The sequence below is a fragment of the Euprymna scolopes genome, chromosome 22 (assembly GCF_053919585.1).
Source record: "Euprymna scolopes isolate OS-2025 chromosome 22, ASM5391958v1, whole genome shotgun sequence".
Lineage (NCBI taxonomy): Eukaryota > Metazoa > Mollusca > Cephalopoda > Sepiida > Sepiolidae > Euprymna > Euprymna scolopes.
In genome coordinates, this window is record NC_136503.1 from 3,741,279 (window position 1) to 3,755,382 (window position 14,104).

Consider the following 14,104-nt stretch of genomic DNA (forward strand, 5'->3'; position numbering starts at 1 on the left):
ATTTACTTATCAAAACTATCTAAAACGAACTTATTTTTATGACATTTCACTTATTTCTTTCCGTTGGATTATGCTTTGTTATTCATTAAAATCATTTGCTTCCTGTAGCAAAATACAGCAAATGCTGGCCAGTATGGGGATCGAACCCACGACATTCGCGTTATTAGCACGACGCTCTAACCAACTGAGCTAACCGGCCGACACGTGGCATTTTCTTTATTTATTAAATTTTTTTTATTATGATTAACTTATCAAAACTATCTAAAACGAACTTATTTTTATTACATTTCACTTATTTCTTTCCGTTGGATTATGCTTTGTTATTCATTAAAATCATTTGCTTCCTGTAGCAAAATACAGCAAATGATGGCCAGTATAGGGATCGAACCCACGACATTCGCGTTATTAGCACGACGCTCTAACCAACTGAGCTAACCGGCCGACACGTGGCATTTTCTTTATTTATTAAATTTTTTGGATTATGATTTACTTATCAAAACTATCTAAAACGAACTTATTTTTATGACATTTCACTTATTTCTTTCCGTTGGATTATGCTTTGTTATTCATTAAAATCATTTGCTTCCTGTAGCAAAATACAGCAAATGATGGCCAGTATGGGGATCGAACCCACGACATTTGCGTTATTAGCACGACGCTCTAACCAACTGAGCCAACCGGCCGACACGTGGCATTTTCTTTATTTATTAAATTTTTTTATTATGATTTACTTATCAAAACTATCTAAAACGAACTTATTTTTATGACATTTCACTTATTTCTTTCCGTTGGATTATGCTTTGTTATTCATTAAAATCATTTGCTTCCTGTAGCAAAATACAGCTAATTATGGCCAGTATGGGGATCGAACCCACGACATTCGCGTTATTAGAACGACGCTCTAACCAACTGAGCTAACCGGCCGACACGTGGCATTTTCTTTATTTATTAAATTTTTTGGATTATGATTTACTTATCAAAACTATCTAAAACGAACTTATTTTTATGACATTTCACTTATTTCTTTCCGTTGGATTATGCTTTGTTATTCATTAAAATCATTTGCTTCCTGTAGCAAAATACAGCAAATGATGGCCAGTATGGGGATCGAACCCACGACATTTGCGTTATTAGCACGACGCTCTAACCAACTGAGCCAACCGGCCGACACGTGGCATTTTCTTTATTTATTAAATTTTTTTATTATGATTTACTTATCAAAACTAACTAAAACGAACTTATTTTTATGACATTTCACTTATTTCTTTCCGTTGGATTATGCTTTGTTATTCATTAAAATCATTTGCTTCCTGTAGCAAAATACAGCAAATGATGGCCAGTATGGGGATCGAACCCACGACATTCGCGTTATTAGCACGACGCTCTAACCAACTGAGCTAACCGGCCGACACGTGGCATTTTGTTTATTTATTAAATGTTTTTATTATGATTTACTTATCAAAACTATCTAAAACGAACTTATTTTTATGACATTTCACTTATTTCTTTCCGTTGGATTATGCTTTGTTATTCATTAAAATCATTTGCTTCCTGTAGCAAAATACAGCTAATGATGGCCAGTATGGGGATCGAACCCACGACATTCGCGTTATTAGCACGACGCTCTAACCAACTGAGCTAACCGGCCGACACGTGGCATTTTCTTTATTTATTTAATTTTTTTGTTATTATGATTTACTTATCAAAACTATCTAAAACGAACTTATTGTTATGACATTTAACTTATTTCTTTCCGTTGGATTATGCTTTGTTATTCATTAAAATCATTTGCTTCCTGTAGCAAAATACAGCAAGTGATGGCCAGTATTGGGATCGAACCCACGACATTCGCGTTATTAGCACGACGCTCTAACCAACTGAGCTAACCGGCCGACACGCGGAATATTCTTTATTTATTTAACTGTTTGGATTATGATTTACTTATCAAAACTATCTAAAACGAACTTATTTTTATTACATTTCACTTATTTCTTTCCGTTTGATTATGCTTTGTTATTCATTAAAATCATTTGCTTCGTGTAGCAAAATACAGCAAATGATGGCCAGTATGGGGATCGAACCCACGACGTTCGCGTTATTAGCACGACGCTCTAACCAACTGAGCTAACCGGCCGACACGTTGAATTTTCTTTATTTATTAAATTTTTTTATTATGATTTACTTATCAAAACTATCTAAAACGAACTTATTTTTATGACATTTCACTTATTTCTATCCGTTGGATTATGCTTTGTTATTCATTAAAATCATTTGCTTCCTGTAGCAAAATACAGCTAATTATGGCCAGTATGGGGATCGAACCCACGACATTCGCGTTATTAGAACGACGCTCTAACCAACTGAGCTAACCGGCCGACACGTGGCATTTTCTTTATTTATTAAATTTTTTGGATTATGATTTACTTATCAAAACTATCTAAAACGAACTTATTTTTATGACATTTCACTTATTTCTTTCCGTTGGATTATGCTTTGTTATTCATTAAAATCATTTGCTTCCTGTAGCAAAATACAGCAAATGATGGCCAGTATGGGGATCGAACCCACGACATTTGCGTTATTAGCACGACGCTCTAACCAACTGAGCCAACCGGCCGACACGTGGCATTTTCTTTATTTATTAAATTTTTTTATTATGATTTACTTATCAAAACTATCTAAACCGAACTTATTTTTATGACATTTCACTTATTTCTTTCCGTTGGATTATGCTTTGTTATTCATTAAAATCATTTGCTTCCTGTAGCAAAATACAGCAAATGATGGCCAGTATGGGGATCGAACCCACGACATTCGCGTTATTAGCACGACGCTCTAACCAACTGAGCTAACCGGCCGACACGTGGCATTTTGTTTATTTGTTAAATGTTTTTATTATGATTTACTTATCAAAACTATCTAAAACGAACTTATTTTTATGACATTTCACTTATTTCTTTCCGTTGGATTATGCTTTGTTATTCATTAAAATCATTTGCTTCCTGTAGCAAAATACAGCTAATGATGGCCAGTATGGGGATCGAACCCACGACATTCGCGTTATTAGCACGACGCTCTAACCAACTGAGCTAACCGGACGACACGTGGCATTTTCTTTATTTATTTAATTTTTTTGTTATTATGATTTACTTATCAAAACTATCTAAAACGAACTTATTTTTATGACATTTAACTTATTTCTTTCCGTTGGATTATGCTTTGTTATTCATTAAAATCATTTGCTTCCTGTAGCAAAATACAGCAAATGATGGCCAGTATTGGGATCGAACCCACGACATTCGCGTTATTAGCACGACGCTCTAACCAACTGAGCTAACCGGCCGACACGCGGAATATTCTTTATTTATTTAACTGTTTGGATTATGATTTACTTATCAAAACTATCTAAAACGAACTTATTTTTATTACATTTCACTTATTTCTTTCCGTTTGATTATGCTTTGTTATTCATTAAAATCATTTGCTTCGTGTAGCAACATACAGCAAATGATGGCCAGTATGGGGATCGAATCCACGACGTTCGCGTTATTAGCACGACGCTCTAACCAACTGAGCTAACCGGCCGACACGTTGAATTTTCTTTATTTATTAAATTTTTTTATTATGATTTACTTATCAAAACTATCTAAAACGAACTTATTTTTATTACATTTCACTTATTTCTTTCCGTTGGATTATGCTTTGTTATTCATTAAAATCATTTGCTTCCTGTAGCAAAATACAGCAAATGATGGCCAGTATAGGGATCGAACCCACGACATTCGCGTTATTAGCACGACGCTCTAACCAACTGAGCTAACCGGCCGACACGTGACATTTTCTTTATTTATTAAATTTTTTGGATTATGATTTACTTATCAAAACTATCTAAAACGAACTTATTTTTATGACATTTCACTTATTTCTTTCCGTTTGATTATGCTTTGTTATTCATTAAAATCAGTTGCTTCGTGTAGCAAAATTCAGCAAATGATGGCCAGTATGGGGATCGAACCCACGACATTCGCGTTATTAGCACGACGCTCTAACCAACTGAGCTAACCGGCCGACACGTGGCATTTTCTTTATTTATTAAATTTTTTGGATTATGATTTACTTATCAAAACTATCTAAAACGAACTTATTTTTATGACATTTCACTTATTTCTTTCCGTTGGATTATGCTTTGTTATTCATTAAAATCATTTGCTTCCTGTAGCAAAATACAGCAAATGATGGCCAGTATGGGGATCGAACCCACGACATTCGCGTTATTAGCACGATTCTCTAACCAACTGAGCTAACCGGCCGACACGTGGCATTTTCTTTATTTATTAAATTTTTTGGATTATGATTTACTTATCAAAACTATCTAAAACGAACTTATTTTTATGACATTTCTCTTATTTCTTTCCGTTGGATTATGCTTTGTTATTCCTTAAAATCATTTGCTTCCTGTAGCAAAATACAGCAAATGATGGCCAGTATGGGGATCGAACCCACGACATTCGCGTTATTAGCACGACGCTCTAACCAACTGAGCTAACCGGCCGACACGTGGCATTTTCTTTATTTATTTAATTTTTTTGTTATTATGATTTACTTATCAAAACTATCTAAAACGAACTTATTTTTATGACATTTCACTTATTTCTTTCCGTTGGATTATGCTTTGTTATTCATTAAAATCATGTGCTTCCTGTAGCAAAATACAGGAAATGATGGCCAGTATGGGGATCGAACCCACGACATTCGCGTTATTAGCACGACGCTCTAACCAACTGAGCTAACCGGCCGACACGTGGCATTTTCTTTATTTATTAAATTTTTTGGATTATGATTTACTTATCAAAACTATCTAAAACGAACTTATTTTTATGACATTTCACTTATTTCTTTCCGTTGGATTATGCTTTGTTATTCATTAAAATCATTTGCTTCCTGTAGCAAAATACAGCAAATGCTGGCCAGTATGGGGATCGAACCCACGACATTCGCGTTATTAGCACGACGCTCTAACCAACTGAGCTAACCGGCCGACACGTGGCATTTTCTTTATTTATTAAATTTTTTTTATTATGATTAACTTATCAAAACTATCTAAAACGAACTTATTTTTATTACATTTCACTTATTTCTTTCCGTTGGATTATGCTTTGTTATTCATTAAAATCATTTGCTTCCTGTAGCAAAATACAGCAAATGATGGCCAGTATAGGGATCGAACCCACGACATTCGCGTTATTAGCACGACGCTCTAACCAACTGAGCTAACCGGCCGACACGTGGCATTTTCTTTATTTATTAAATTTTTTGGATTATGATTTACTTATCAAAACTATCTAAAACGAACTTATTTTTATGACATTTCACTTATTTCTTTCCGTTGGATTATGCTTTGTTATTCATTAAAATCAGTTGCTTCGTGTAGCAAAATACAGCAAATGATGGCCAGTATGGGGATCGAACCCACGACATTCGCGTTATTAGCACGACGCTCAAACCAACTGAGCTAACCGGCCGACACGTGGCATTTTCTTTATTTATTAAATTTTTTGGATTATGATATACTTATCAAAACTATCTAAAACGAACTTATTTTTATGACATTTCACTTATTTCTTTCCGTTGGATTATGCTTTGTTATTCATTAAAATCATTTGCTTCCTGTAGCAAAATACAGCAAATGATGGCCAGTATGGGGATCGAACCCACGACATTCGCGTTATTAGCACGACGCTCTAACCAACTGAGCTAACCGGCCGACACGTGGCATTTTCTTTATTTATTAAATTTTTTGGATTATGATTTACTTATCAAAACTATCTAAAACGAACTTATTTTTATGACATTTCTCTTATTTCTTTCCGTTGGATTATGCTTTGTTATTCCTTAAAATCATTTGCTTCCTGTAGCAAAATACAGCAAATGATGGCCAGTATGGGGATCGAACCCACGACATTCGCGTTATTAGCACGACGCTCTAACCAACTGAGCTAACCGGCCTACACGTGGCATTTTCTTTCTTTATTTAATTTTTTTGTTATTATGATTTACTTATCAAAACTATCTAAAACGAACTTATTTTTATGACATTTCACTTATTTCTTTCCGTTGGATTATGCTTTGTTATTCATTAAAATCATTTGCTTCCTGTAGCAAAATACAGCAAATGATGGCCAGTATTGGGATCGAACCCACGACATTCGCGTTATTAGCACGACGCTCTAACCAACTGAGCTAACCGGCCGACACGCGGAATATTCTTTATTTATTTAACTGTTTGGATTATGATTTACTTATCAAAACTATCTAAAACGAACTTATTTTTATTACATTTCACTTATTTCTTTCCGTTTGATTATGCTTTGTTATTCATTAAAATCATTTGCTTCGTGTAGCAAAATACAGCAAATGATGGCCAGTATGGGGATCGAACCCACGACGTTCGCGTTATTAGCACGACGCTCTAACCAACTGAGCTAACCGGCCGACACGTGGCATTTTCTTTATTTATTAAATTTTTTTATTATGATTTACTTATCAAAACCATCTAAAACGAACTTATTTTTATGACATTTCACTTATTTCTTTCCGTTGGATTATGCTTTGTTATTCATTAAAATCATTTTCTTCGTGTAGCAACATACAGCAAATGATGGCCAGTATGGGGATCGAACCCACGACATTCGCGTTATTAGCACGACGCTCTAACCAACTGAGCTAACCGGCCGACACGTGGCATTTTCTTTATTTATGAAAATTTTAGGATTATGATGTACTTATCAAAACTATCTAAAACGAACTTATTTTTGTTACATTTCATTTATTTCTTTCCGTTGGATTATGCTTTGTTATTCATTAAAATCATTTGCTTCCTGTAGCAAAATACAGCACATGATGGCCAGTATAGGGATCGAACCCACAACATTCGCGTTATTAGCACGACGCTCTAACCAACTGAGCTAACCGGCCGACACGTGGAATATTCTTTATTTATTAAATTTTTTGGATTATGATTTACTTATCAAAACTATCTAAAACGAACTTATTTTTATTACATTTCACTTATTTCTTTCCGTTGGATTATGCTTTGTTATTCATTAAAATCATTTGCTTCCTGTAGCAAAATACAGCAAATGATGGCCAGTATGGGGATCGAAACCACGATATTCGCGTTATAAGCACCACGCTCTAACCTACTGAGCTAACCGGCCGACACGTGGCATTTTCTTTATTTATTAAATTTTTCGGATTATTATGTACTTATCAAAACTATCTAAAACGAACTTATTTTTATGACATTTCACTTATTTCTTTCCGTTGGATTATGCTTTGTTATTCATTAAAATCATTTGCTTCCTGTAGCAAAATACAGCAAATGATGGCCAGTATGGGGATCGAACCCACGACATTCGCGTTATTAGCACGACGCTCTAACCAACTGAGCTAACCGGCCGATACGGGGAATATTCTTTATTTATTAAATTATTTGGATTATGATTTACTTATCAAAACTATCTAAAACGAACTTATTTTTATGACATTTAACTTATTTCTTTCCGTTGGATTTAGCTTTGTTATTCATTAAAATCATTTGCTTCCTGTAGCAAAATACAGCAAATGATGGCCAGTATGGGGATCGAACCCACGACATTCGCGTTATTAGCACGACGCTCTAACCAACTGAGCTAACCGGCCGACACGTGGCATTTTCTTTATTTATTAAATTTTTTGGATTATGATTTACTTATCAAACCTATCTAAAACGAACTTATTTTTATGACATTTCACTTATTTCTTTCCGTTGGATTATGCTTTGTTATTCATTAAAATCATTTGCTTCCTGTAGCAAAATACAGCAAATGATGGCCAGTATGGGGATCGAACCCACGACATTCGCGTTATTAGCACGACGCTCTAACCAACTGAGCTAACCGGCCAACACGTGGCATTTTCTTTATTTATTAAATTGTTTTTATTATTATTTACTTATCAAAACTATCTAAAACGAACTTATTTTTATGACATTTCACTTATTTCTTTCCGTTGGATTATGCTTTGTTATTCATTAAAATCATTTGCTTCCTGTAGCAAAATACAGCAAATGATGGCCAGTATGGGGATCGAACCCACGACATTCGCGTTATTAGCACGACGCTCTAACCAACTGAGCTAACCGGCCGACACGTGGCATTTTCTTTTTTTATTAAATTTTTTGCATTATGATTTACTCATCAAAACTATCTAAAACGAACTTATTTTTATGACATTTCACTAATTTCTTTCCGTTGGATTATGCTTTGTTATTCATTAAAATCAGTTGCTTCGTGTAGAAAAATACAGCAAATGATGGCCAGTATGGGGATCGAACCCACGACATTCGCGTTATTAGCACGACGCTCTAACCGACTGAGCTAACCGGCCGACACGTGGCATTTTCTTTATTTATTAAATTTTTTGGATTATGATTTACTTATCAAAACTATCTAAAACGAACTTATTTTTATGACATTTCACTTATTTCTTTCCGTTGGATTATGCTTTGTTATTCATTAAAATCAGTTGCTTCCTGTAGCAAAATACAGCAAATGATGGCCAGTATGGGGATCGAACCCACGACATTCGCGTTATTAGCACGACGCTCTAACCAACTGAGCTAACCGGCCGACACGTGGCATTTTCTTTATTTATGAAAATTTTCGGATTATGATTTACTTTTCAAAACTATCTAAAACGAACTTTTTTTTGTTACATTTCACTTATTTCTTTCCGTTGGATTATGCTTTGTTATTCATTAAAATCATTTGCTTCCTGTAGCAAAATACAGCAAATGATGGCCAGTATAGGGATCGAACCCACAACATTCGCGTTATTAGCACGACGCTCTAACCAACTGAGCTAACCGGCCGATACGGGGAATATTCTTTATTTATTAAATTTTTTGGATTATGATTTACTTATCAAAACTATCTAAAACGAACTTATTTTTATGACATTTCACTTATTTCTTTCCGTTGGATTATGCTTTGTTATTCATTAAAATCATTTGCTTCCTGTAGCAAAATGCAGCAAATGATGGCCAGTATGGGGATCGAACCCACGATATTCGCGTTATTAGCACAACGCTCTAACCAACTGAGCTAACCGGCCGACACGTGGCATTTTCTTTATTTATTAAATTTTTCGGATTATTATGTACTTATCAAAACTATCTAAAACGAACTTATTTTTATTACATTTCACTTATTTCTTTCCGTTGGATTATGCTTTGTTATTCATTAAAATCATTTTCTTCGTGTAGCAAAATACAGCAAATGATAGCCAGTATGGGGATCGAACCCACGACATTCGCGTTATTAGCACGACGCTCTAACCAACTGAGCTAACCGGCCGACACGTGGCATTTTCTTTATTTATTAAATTTTTTGGATTATGATTTACTTATCAAAACTATCTAAAACGAACTTATTTTTATGACATTTCTCTTATTTCTTTCCGTTGGATTATGCTTTGTTATTCCTTAAAATCATTTGCTTCCTGTAGCAAAATACAGCAAATGATGGCCAGTATGGGGATCGAACCCACGACATTCGCGTTATTAGCACGACGCTCTAACCAACTGAGCTAACCGGCCGACACGTGGCATTTTCTTTATTTATTTAATTTTTTTTATTATGATTAACTTATCAAAACTATCTAAAACGAACTTATTTTTATTACATTTCACTTATTTCTTTCCGTTGGATTATGCTTTGTTATTCATTAAAATCATTTGCTTCCTGTAGCAAAATACAGCAAATGATGGCCAGTATAGGGATCGAACCCACGACATTCGCGTTATTAGCACGACGCTCTAACCAACTGAGCTAACCGGCCGACACGTGGCATTTTCTTTATTTATTAAATTTTTTGGATTATGATTTACTTATCAAAACTATCTAAAACGAACTTATTTTTATGACATTTCACTTATTTCTTTCCGTTGGATTATGCTTTGTTATTCATTAAAATCAGTTGCTTCGTGTAGCAAAATACAGCAAATGATGGCCAGTATGGGGATCGAACCCACGACATTCGCGTTATTAGCACGACGCTCAAACCAACTGAGCTAACCGGCCGACACGTGGCATTTTCTTTATTTATTAAATTTTTTGGATTATGATTTACTTATCAAAACTATCTAAAACGAACTTATTTTTATGACATTTCACTTATTTCTTTCCGTTGGATTATGCTTTGTTATTCATTAAAATCATTTGCTTCCTGTAGCAAAATACAGCAAATGATGGCCAGTATGGGGATCGAACCCACGACATTCGCGTTATTAGCACGACGCTCTAACCAACTGAGCTAACCGGCCGACACGTGGCATTTTCTTTATTTATTAAATTTTTTGGATTATGATTTACTTATCAAAACTATCTAAAACGAACTTATTTTTATGACATTTCTCTTATTTCTTTCCGTTGGATTATGCTTTGTTATTCCTTAAAATCATTTGCTTCCTGTAGCAAAATACAGCAAATGATGGCCAGTATGGGGATCGAACCCACGACATTCGCGTTATTAGCACGACGCTCTAACCAACTGAGCTAACCGGCCTACACGTGGCATTTTCTTTATTTATTTAATTTTTTTGTTATTATGATTTACTTATCAAAACTATCTAAAACGAACTTATTTTTATGACATTTCACTTATTTCTTTCCGTTGGATTATGCTTTGTTATTCATTAAAATCATTTGCTTCCTGTAGCAAAATACAGCAAATGATGGCCAGTATTGGGATCGAACCCACGACATTCGCGTTATTAGCACGACGCTCTAACCAACTGAGCTAACCGGCCGACACGCGGAATATTCTTTATTTATTTAACTGTTTGGATTATGATTTACTTATCAAAACTATCTAAAACGAACTTATTTTTATTACATTTCACTTATTTCTTTCCGTTTGATTATGCTTTGTTATTCATTAAAATCATTTGCTTCGTGTAGCAAAATACAGCAAATGATGGCCAGTATGGGGATCGAACCCACGACGTTCGCGTTATTAGCACGACGCTCTAACCAACTGAGCTAACCGGCCGACACGTGGCATTTTCTTTATTTATTAAATTTTTTTATTATGATTTACTTATCAAAACTATCTAAAACGAACTTATTTTTATGACATTTCACTTATTTCTTTCCGTTGGATTATGCTTTGTTATTCATTAAAATCAGTTGCTTCGTGTAGCAAAATACAGCAAATGATGGCCAGTATGGGGATCGAACCCACGACATTCGCGTTATTAGCACGACGCTCTAACCAACTGAGCTAACCGGCCGACACGTGGCATTTTCTTTATTTATTAAATTTTTTGGATTATGATTTACTTATCAAAACTATCTAAAACGAACTTATTTTTATGACATTTCACTTATTTCTTTCCGTTGGATTATGCTTTGTTATTCATTAAAATCATTTGCTTCCTGTAGCAAATACAGCAAATGATGGCCAGTATGGGGATCGAACCCACGACATTCGCGTTATTAGCACGACGCTCTAACCAACTGCGCTAACCGGCCGACACGTGGCATTTTCTTTATTTATTAAATTTTTTGGATTATGATTTACTTATCAAAACTATCTAAAACGAACTTATTTTTATGACATTTCACTTATTTCTTTCCGTTGGATTATGCTTTGTTATTCATTAAAATCATTTGCTTCCTGTAGCAAAATACAGCAAATGATGGCCAGTATGGGGATCGAACCCACGACATTCGCGTTATTAGCACGACGCTCTAACCAACTGAGCTAACCGGCCGACACGTGGCATTTTCTTTATTTATTAAATTTTTTTATTATGATTTACTTATCAAAACTATCTAAAACGAACTTATTTTTATGACATTTCACTTATTTCTTTCCGTTGGATTATGCTTTGTTATTCATTAAAATCATTTGCTTCCTGTAGCAAAATACAGCAAATGATGGCCAGTATGGGGATCGAACCCACGACATTTGCGTTATTAGCACGACGCTCTAACCAACTGAGCTAACCGGCCGACACGTGGCATTTTCTTTATTTATTAAATTTTTTGGATTATGATTTACTTATCAAAACTATCTAAAACGAACTTATTTTTATGACATTTCACTTATTTCTTTCCGTTGGATTATGCTTTGTTATTCATTAAAATCATTTGCTTCCTGTAGCAAAATACAGCAAATGATGGCCAGTATGGGGATCGAACCCACGACATTTGCGTTATTAGCACGACGCTCTAACCAACTGAGCTAACCGGCCGACACGTGGCATTTTCTTTATTTATTAAATGTTTTTATTATGATTTACTTATCAAAACTATCTAAAACGAACTTATTTTTATGACATTTCACTTATTTCTTTCCGTTGGATTATGCTTTGTTATTCATTAAAATCATTTGCTTCCTGTAGCAAAATACAGCTAATGATGGCCAGTATGGGGATCGAACCCACGACATTCGCGTTATTAGCACGACGCTCTAACCAACTGAGCTAACCGGCCGACACGTGGCATTTTCTTTATTTATTAGATTTTTTTTTATTATGATTTACTTATCAAAACCATCTAAAACGAACTTATTTTTATGACATTTCACTTATTTCTTTCCGTTGGATTATGCTTTGTTATTCATTAAAATCATTTGCTTCCTGTAGCAAAATACAGCAAATGATGGCCAGTATGGGGATCGAACCCACGACATTCGCGTTATTAGCACGACGCTCTAACCAACTGAGCTAACCGGCCGACACGTGGCATTTTCTTTATTTATTAAATTTTTTTTTATTATGATTTACTTATCAAAACCATCTAAAACGAACTTATTTTTATGACATTTCTCTTATTTCTTTCCGTTGGATTATGCTTTGTTATTCATTAAAATCATTTTCTTCGTGTAGCAACATACAGCAAATGATGGCCAGTATGGGGATCGAACCCACGACATTCGCGTTATTAGCACGACGCTCTAACCAACTGAGCTAACCGGCCGACACGTGGCATTTTCTTTATTTATGAAAATTTTAGGATTATGATGTACTTATCAAAACTATCTAAAACGAACTTATTTTTGTTACATTTCATTTATTTCTTTCCGTTGGATTATGCTTTGTTATTCATTAAAATCATTTGCTTCCTGTAGCAAAATACAGCACATGATGGCCAGTATAGGGATCGAACCCACAACATTCGCGTTATTAGCACGACGCTCTAACCAACTGAGCTAACCGGCCGACACGTGGAATATTCTTTATTTATTAAATTTTTTGGATTATGATTTACTTATCAAAACTATCTAAAACGAACTTATTTTTATTACATTTCACTTATTTCTTTCCGTTGGATTATGCTTTGTTATTCATTAAAATCATTTGCTTCCTGTAGCAAAATACAGCAAATGATGGCCAGTATGGGGATCGAAACCACGATATTCGCGTTATAAGCACCACGCTCTAACCTACTGAGCTAACCGGCCGACACGTGGCATTTTCTTTATTTATTAAATTTTTCGGATTATTATGTACTTATCAAAACTATCTAAAACGAACTTATTTTTATGACATTTCACTTATTTCTTTCCGTTGGATTATGCTTTGTTATTCATTAAAATCATTTGCTTCCTGTAGCAAAATACAGCAAATGATGGCCAGTATGGGGATCGAACCCACGACATTCGCGTTATTAGCACGACGCTCTAACCAACTGAGCTAACCGGCCGATACGGGGAATATTCTTTATTTATTAAATTATTTGGATTATGATTTACTTATCAAAACTATCTAAAACGAACTTATTTTTATGACATTTAACTTATTTCTTTCCGTTGGATTTAGCTTTGTTATTCATTAAAATCATTTGCTTCCTGTAGCAAAATACAGCAAATGATGGCCAGTATGGGGATCGAACCCACGACATTCGCGTTATTAGCACGACGCTCTAACCAACTGAGCTAACCGGCCGACACGTGGCATTTTCTTTATTTATTAAATTTTTTGGATTATGATTTACTTATCAAACCTATCTAAAACGAACTTATTTTTATGACATTTCACTTATTTCTTTCCGTTGGA

The 14,104-nt window shown here is 34.7% G+C and overlaps 57 non-coding genes across 57 annotated transcripts; all 57 read right to left on the minus strand.

The window, feature by feature from the left end:
• Positions 1-125: 125 nt before the first annotated feature.
• Positions 126-199, minus strand: Trnai-aau (transfer RNA isoleucine (anticodon AAU)). Its single transcript has one exon. It is a non-coding gene; the product is annotated as a tRNA-Ile (tRNA).
• A 168-nt stretch (positions 200-367) lies between these two features.
• Positions 368-441, minus strand: Trnai-aau (transfer RNA isoleucine (anticodon AAU)). Its single transcript has one exon. It is a non-coding gene; the product is annotated as a tRNA-Ile (tRNA).
• A 168-nt stretch (positions 442-609) lies between these two features.
• Trnai-aau (transfer RNA isoleucine (anticodon AAU)) lies at positions 610-683 on the minus strand. The gene has a single exon. It is a non-coding gene; the product is annotated as a tRNA-Ile (tRNA).
• A 167-nt stretch (positions 684-850) lies between these two features.
• Trnai-aau (transfer RNA isoleucine (anticodon AAU)) lies at positions 851-924 on the minus strand. The gene has a single exon. It is a non-coding gene; the product is annotated as a tRNA-Ile (tRNA).
• Positions 925-1,092: 168 nt separating this feature from the next.
• On the minus strand, positions 1,093-1,166 carry Trnai-aau (transfer RNA isoleucine (anticodon AAU)). The gene has a single exon. It is a non-coding gene; the product is annotated as a tRNA-Ile (tRNA).
• Positions 1,167-1,333: 167 nt separating this feature from the next.
• On the minus strand, positions 1,334-1,407 carry Trnai-aau (transfer RNA isoleucine (anticodon AAU)). Its single transcript has one exon. It is a non-coding gene; the product is annotated as a tRNA-Ile (tRNA).
• A 167-nt stretch (positions 1,408-1,574) lies between these two features.
• Trnai-aau (transfer RNA isoleucine (anticodon AAU)) lies at positions 1,575-1,648 on the minus strand. The gene has a single exon. It is a non-coding gene; the product is annotated as a tRNA-Ile (tRNA).
• Positions 1,649-1,818: 170 nt separating this feature from the next.
• Trnai-aau (transfer RNA isoleucine (anticodon AAU)) lies at positions 1,819-1,892 on the minus strand. The gene has a single exon. It is a non-coding gene; the product is annotated as a tRNA-Ile (tRNA).
• Positions 1,893-2,060: 168 nt separating this feature from the next.
• On the minus strand, positions 2,061-2,134 carry Trnai-aau (transfer RNA isoleucine (anticodon AAU)). The gene has a single exon. It is a non-coding gene; the product is annotated as a tRNA-Ile (tRNA).
• A 167-nt stretch (positions 2,135-2,301) lies between these two features.
• Trnai-aau (transfer RNA isoleucine (anticodon AAU)) lies at positions 2,302-2,375 on the minus strand. Its single transcript has one exon. It is a non-coding gene; the product is annotated as a tRNA-Ile (tRNA).
• Positions 2,376-2,543: 168 nt separating this feature from the next.
• Positions 2,544-2,617, minus strand: Trnai-aau (transfer RNA isoleucine (anticodon AAU)). Its single transcript has one exon. It is a non-coding gene; the product is annotated as a tRNA-Ile (tRNA).
• Positions 2,618-2,784: 167 nt separating this feature from the next.
• On the minus strand, positions 2,785-2,858 carry Trnai-aau (transfer RNA isoleucine (anticodon AAU)). The gene has a single exon. It is a non-coding gene; the product is annotated as a tRNA-Ile (tRNA).
• A 167-nt stretch (positions 2,859-3,025) lies between these two features.
• Trnai-aau (transfer RNA isoleucine (anticodon AAU)) lies at positions 3,026-3,099 on the minus strand. The gene has a single exon. It is a non-coding gene; the product is annotated as a tRNA-Ile (tRNA).
• A 170-nt stretch (positions 3,100-3,269) lies between these two features.
• Positions 3,270-3,343, minus strand: Trnai-aau (transfer RNA isoleucine (anticodon AAU)). The gene has a single exon. It is a non-coding gene; the product is annotated as a tRNA-Ile (tRNA).
• Positions 3,344-3,511: 168 nt separating this feature from the next.
• Trnai-aau (transfer RNA isoleucine (anticodon AAU)) lies at positions 3,512-3,585 on the minus strand. Its single transcript has one exon. It is a non-coding gene; the product is annotated as a tRNA-Ile (tRNA).
• A 167-nt stretch (positions 3,586-3,752) lies between these two features.
• Positions 3,753-3,826, minus strand: Trnai-aau (transfer RNA isoleucine (anticodon AAU)). The gene has a single exon. It is a non-coding gene; the product is annotated as a tRNA-Ile (tRNA).
• Positions 3,827-3,994: 168 nt separating this feature from the next.
• Trnai-aau (transfer RNA isoleucine (anticodon AAU)) lies at positions 3,995-4,068 on the minus strand. The gene has a single exon. It is a non-coding gene; the product is annotated as a tRNA-Ile (tRNA).
• Positions 4,069-4,236: 168 nt separating this feature from the next.
• Trnai-aau (transfer RNA isoleucine (anticodon AAU)) lies at positions 4,237-4,310 on the minus strand. Its single transcript has one exon. It is a non-coding gene; the product is annotated as a tRNA-Ile (tRNA).
• A 168-nt stretch (positions 4,311-4,478) lies between these two features.
• Positions 4,479-4,552, minus strand: Trnai-aau (transfer RNA isoleucine (anticodon AAU)). The gene has a single exon. It is a non-coding gene; the product is annotated as a tRNA-Ile (tRNA).
• A 170-nt stretch (positions 4,553-4,722) lies between these two features.
• Trnai-aau (transfer RNA isoleucine (anticodon AAU)) lies at positions 4,723-4,796 on the minus strand. The gene has a single exon. It is a non-coding gene; the product is annotated as a tRNA-Ile (tRNA).
• Positions 4,797-4,964: 168 nt separating this feature from the next.
• Positions 4,965-5,038, minus strand: Trnai-aau (transfer RNA isoleucine (anticodon AAU)). Its single transcript has one exon. It is a non-coding gene; the product is annotated as a tRNA-Ile (tRNA).
• Positions 5,039-5,206: 168 nt separating this feature from the next.
• Positions 5,207-5,280, minus strand: Trnai-aau (transfer RNA isoleucine (anticodon AAU)). Its single transcript has one exon. It is a non-coding gene; the product is annotated as a tRNA-Ile (tRNA).
• Positions 5,281-5,448: 168 nt separating this feature from the next.
• Trnai-aau (transfer RNA isoleucine (anticodon AAU)) lies at positions 5,449-5,522 on the minus strand. Its single transcript has one exon. It is a non-coding gene; the product is annotated as a tRNA-Ile (tRNA).
• Positions 5,523-5,690: 168 nt separating this feature from the next.
• On the minus strand, positions 5,691-5,764 carry Trnai-aau (transfer RNA isoleucine (anticodon AAU)). The gene has a single exon. It is a non-coding gene; the product is annotated as a tRNA-Ile (tRNA).
• Positions 5,765-5,932: 168 nt separating this feature from the next.
• Trnai-aau (transfer RNA isoleucine (anticodon AAU)) lies at positions 5,933-6,006 on the minus strand. The gene has a single exon. It is a non-coding gene; the product is annotated as a tRNA-Ile (tRNA).
• A 170-nt stretch (positions 6,007-6,176) lies between these two features.
• On the minus strand, positions 6,177-6,250 carry Trnai-aau (transfer RNA isoleucine (anticodon AAU)). The gene has a single exon. It is a non-coding gene; the product is annotated as a tRNA-Ile (tRNA).
• Positions 6,251-6,418: 168 nt separating this feature from the next.
• On the minus strand, positions 6,419-6,492 carry Trnai-aau (transfer RNA isoleucine (anticodon AAU)). Its single transcript has one exon. It is a non-coding gene; the product is annotated as a tRNA-Ile (tRNA).
• Positions 6,493-6,659: 167 nt separating this feature from the next.
• Positions 6,660-6,733, minus strand: Trnai-aau (transfer RNA isoleucine (anticodon AAU)). The gene has a single exon. It is a non-coding gene; the product is annotated as a tRNA-Ile (tRNA).
• A 168-nt stretch (positions 6,734-6,901) lies between these two features.
• Trnai-aau (transfer RNA isoleucine (anticodon AAU)) lies at positions 6,902-6,975 on the minus strand. The gene has a single exon. It is a non-coding gene; the product is annotated as a tRNA-Ile (tRNA).
• Positions 6,976-7,143: 168 nt separating this feature from the next.
• Trnai-uau (transfer RNA isoleucine (anticodon UAU)) lies at positions 7,144-7,217 on the minus strand. The gene has a single exon. It is a non-coding gene; the product is annotated as a tRNA-Ile (tRNA).
• Positions 7,218-7,385: 168 nt separating this feature from the next.
• On the minus strand, positions 7,386-7,459 carry Trnai-aau (transfer RNA isoleucine (anticodon AAU)). The gene has a single exon. It is a non-coding gene; the product is annotated as a tRNA-Ile (tRNA).
• Positions 7,460-7,627: 168 nt separating this feature from the next.
• Positions 7,628-7,701, minus strand: Trnai-aau (transfer RNA isoleucine (anticodon AAU)). The gene has a single exon. It is a non-coding gene; the product is annotated as a tRNA-Ile (tRNA).
• Positions 7,702-7,869: 168 nt separating this feature from the next.
• On the minus strand, positions 7,870-7,943 carry Trnai-aau (transfer RNA isoleucine (anticodon AAU)). The gene has a single exon. It is a non-coding gene; the product is annotated as a tRNA-Ile (tRNA).
• A 168-nt stretch (positions 7,944-8,111) lies between these two features.
• Trnai-aau (transfer RNA isoleucine (anticodon AAU)) lies at positions 8,112-8,185 on the minus strand. The gene has a single exon. It is a non-coding gene; the product is annotated as a tRNA-Ile (tRNA).
• A 168-nt stretch (positions 8,186-8,353) lies between these two features.
• On the minus strand, positions 8,354-8,427 carry Trnai-aau (transfer RNA isoleucine (anticodon AAU)). Its single transcript has one exon. It is a non-coding gene; the product is annotated as a tRNA-Ile (tRNA).
• A 168-nt stretch (positions 8,428-8,595) lies between these two features.
• Trnai-aau (transfer RNA isoleucine (anticodon AAU)) lies at positions 8,596-8,669 on the minus strand. Its single transcript has one exon. It is a non-coding gene; the product is annotated as a tRNA-Ile (tRNA).
• A 168-nt stretch (positions 8,670-8,837) lies between these two features.
• Positions 8,838-8,911, minus strand: Trnai-aau (transfer RNA isoleucine (anticodon AAU)). Its single transcript has one exon. It is a non-coding gene; the product is annotated as a tRNA-Ile (tRNA).
• Positions 8,912-9,079: 168 nt separating this feature from the next.
• Positions 9,080-9,153, minus strand: Trnai-aau (transfer RNA isoleucine (anticodon AAU)). Its single transcript has one exon. It is a non-coding gene; the product is annotated as a tRNA-Ile (tRNA).
• Positions 9,154-9,321: 168 nt separating this feature from the next.
• On the minus strand, positions 9,322-9,395 carry Trnai-aau (transfer RNA isoleucine (anticodon AAU)). Its single transcript has one exon. It is a non-coding gene; the product is annotated as a tRNA-Ile (tRNA).
• Positions 9,396-9,563: 168 nt separating this feature from the next.
• Trnai-aau (transfer RNA isoleucine (anticodon AAU)) lies at positions 9,564-9,637 on the minus strand. The gene has a single exon. It is a non-coding gene; the product is annotated as a tRNA-Ile (tRNA).
• Positions 9,638-9,805: 168 nt separating this feature from the next.
• Trnai-aau (transfer RNA isoleucine (anticodon AAU)) lies at positions 9,806-9,879 on the minus strand. Its single transcript has one exon. It is a non-coding gene; the product is annotated as a tRNA-Ile (tRNA).
• A 168-nt stretch (positions 9,880-10,047) lies between these two features.
• Positions 10,048-10,121, minus strand: Trnai-aau (transfer RNA isoleucine (anticodon AAU)). Its single transcript has one exon. It is a non-coding gene; the product is annotated as a tRNA-Ile (tRNA).
• Positions 10,122-10,289: 168 nt separating this feature from the next.
• On the minus strand, positions 10,290-10,363 carry Trnai-aau (transfer RNA isoleucine (anticodon AAU)). The gene has a single exon. It is a non-coding gene; the product is annotated as a tRNA-Ile (tRNA).
• Positions 10,364-10,531: 168 nt separating this feature from the next.
• Positions 10,532-10,605, minus strand: Trnai-aau (transfer RNA isoleucine (anticodon AAU)). The gene has a single exon. It is a non-coding gene; the product is annotated as a tRNA-Ile (tRNA).
• Positions 10,606-10,775: 170 nt separating this feature from the next.
• On the minus strand, positions 10,776-10,849 carry Trnai-aau (transfer RNA isoleucine (anticodon AAU)). Its single transcript has one exon. It is a non-coding gene; the product is annotated as a tRNA-Ile (tRNA).
• Positions 10,850-11,017: 168 nt separating this feature from the next.
• Positions 11,018-11,091, minus strand: Trnai-aau (transfer RNA isoleucine (anticodon AAU)). Its single transcript has one exon. It is a non-coding gene; the product is annotated as a tRNA-Ile (tRNA).
• Positions 11,092-11,258: 167 nt separating this feature from the next.
• Positions 11,259-11,332, minus strand: Trnai-aau (transfer RNA isoleucine (anticodon AAU)). The gene has a single exon. It is a non-coding gene; the product is annotated as a tRNA-Ile (tRNA).
• A 409-nt stretch (positions 11,333-11,741) lies between these two features.
• Trnai-aau (transfer RNA isoleucine (anticodon AAU)) lies at positions 11,742-11,815 on the minus strand. Its single transcript has one exon. It is a non-coding gene; the product is annotated as a tRNA-Ile (tRNA).
• Positions 11,816-11,982: 167 nt separating this feature from the next.
• Trnai-aau (transfer RNA isoleucine (anticodon AAU)) lies at positions 11,983-12,056 on the minus strand. The gene has a single exon. It is a non-coding gene; the product is annotated as a tRNA-Ile (tRNA).
• A 168-nt stretch (positions 12,057-12,224) lies between these two features.
• Positions 12,225-12,298, minus strand: Trnai-aau (transfer RNA isoleucine (anticodon AAU)). Its single transcript has one exon. It is a non-coding gene; the product is annotated as a tRNA-Ile (tRNA).
• Positions 12,299-12,465: 167 nt separating this feature from the next.
• Positions 12,466-12,539, minus strand: Trnai-aau (transfer RNA isoleucine (anticodon AAU)). The gene has a single exon. It is a non-coding gene; the product is annotated as a tRNA-Ile (tRNA).
• A 169-nt stretch (positions 12,540-12,708) lies between these two features.
• On the minus strand, positions 12,709-12,782 carry Trnai-aau (transfer RNA isoleucine (anticodon AAU)). Its single transcript has one exon. It is a non-coding gene; the product is annotated as a tRNA-Ile (tRNA).
• Positions 12,783-12,951: 169 nt separating this feature from the next.
• Positions 12,952-13,025, minus strand: Trnai-aau (transfer RNA isoleucine (anticodon AAU)). The gene has a single exon. It is a non-coding gene; the product is annotated as a tRNA-Ile (tRNA).
• Positions 13,026-13,193: 168 nt separating this feature from the next.
• Trnai-aau (transfer RNA isoleucine (anticodon AAU)) lies at positions 13,194-13,267 on the minus strand. The gene has a single exon. It is a non-coding gene; the product is annotated as a tRNA-Ile (tRNA).
• A 168-nt stretch (positions 13,268-13,435) lies between these two features.
• Positions 13,436-13,509, minus strand: Trnai-uau (transfer RNA isoleucine (anticodon UAU)). The gene has a single exon. It is a non-coding gene; the product is annotated as a tRNA-Ile (tRNA).
• Positions 13,510-13,677: 168 nt separating this feature from the next.
• On the minus strand, positions 13,678-13,751 carry Trnai-aau (transfer RNA isoleucine (anticodon AAU)). Its single transcript has one exon. It is a non-coding gene; the product is annotated as a tRNA-Ile (tRNA).
• A 168-nt stretch (positions 13,752-13,919) lies between these two features.
• On the minus strand, positions 13,920-13,993 carry Trnai-aau (transfer RNA isoleucine (anticodon AAU)). Its single transcript has one exon. It is a non-coding gene; the product is annotated as a tRNA-Ile (tRNA).
• Positions 13,994-14,104: the final 111 nt, after the last annotated feature.